Below are 517 nucleotides of genomic sequence, written 5' to 3'. Positions count from 1 at the left end.
CATTTCCTCTTCAGCATAAGGCAACATGACCTCTTCAAGTTTTTGATGTATTGAAACTGATCCATAATCCCTGGTATGCGATAAGTAGGCCCAACAACACAGTATGAGAAACATCCCCATAACATGATTTTTGCACTACCATGCTTTACAAGCTTTTCAAGCCACGGTACACTGGCTTGAATTCAGTGCATGGGGTCGTTGGACAAACGGTCTGTGGCACCTAGACCCAAAAAGAACAATTTTGCTCTAATCAGTCCACAGAATGTTAGTCTTTTGGGCATTTTAGGCCTTCATTTCCCCAGGACAGATGAAGACATGAAAACAGAGAGAGAGAGGCAATGACAGGCAGCAAAGAGTTGAACCCCGGTCGCTGCGTCGAGGAGTAAACCTCCATACGTGTGCACCTGCTCTACCAACTAAACCAGCCACAGTTAACAGAATGTTGCACCATTTCTCTTTTTGGCCAGTCAATGTGTCCTCACAGGTAACTTTAAGTCTTCTTTGATTTTCCTGGAGC

The 517-nt window shown here is 44.5% G+C and overlaps 1 protein-coding gene across 1 annotated transcript in view; it reads right to left on the bottom strand.

Annotated features, from left to right (window-relative positions):
* Nucleotides 1–517, bottom strand: part of mdn1 (midasin AAA ATPase 1) — a 1030807-nt gene that overhangs the window by 373274 nt on the left and 657016 nt on the right. The window lies entirely within an intron of this gene.

The sequence above is a fragment of the Etheostoma spectabile genome, chromosome 18, assembly GCF_008692095.1.
Source record: "Etheostoma spectabile isolate EspeVRDwgs_2016 chromosome 18, UIUC_Espe_1.0, whole genome shotgun sequence".
Lineage (NCBI taxonomy): Eukaryota > Metazoa > Chordata > Actinopteri > Perciformes > Percidae > Etheostoma > Etheostoma spectabile.
Note: the sequence above shows the minus strand (reverse complement) of the source record. Positions and strands in the feature narration are given on the sequence as shown.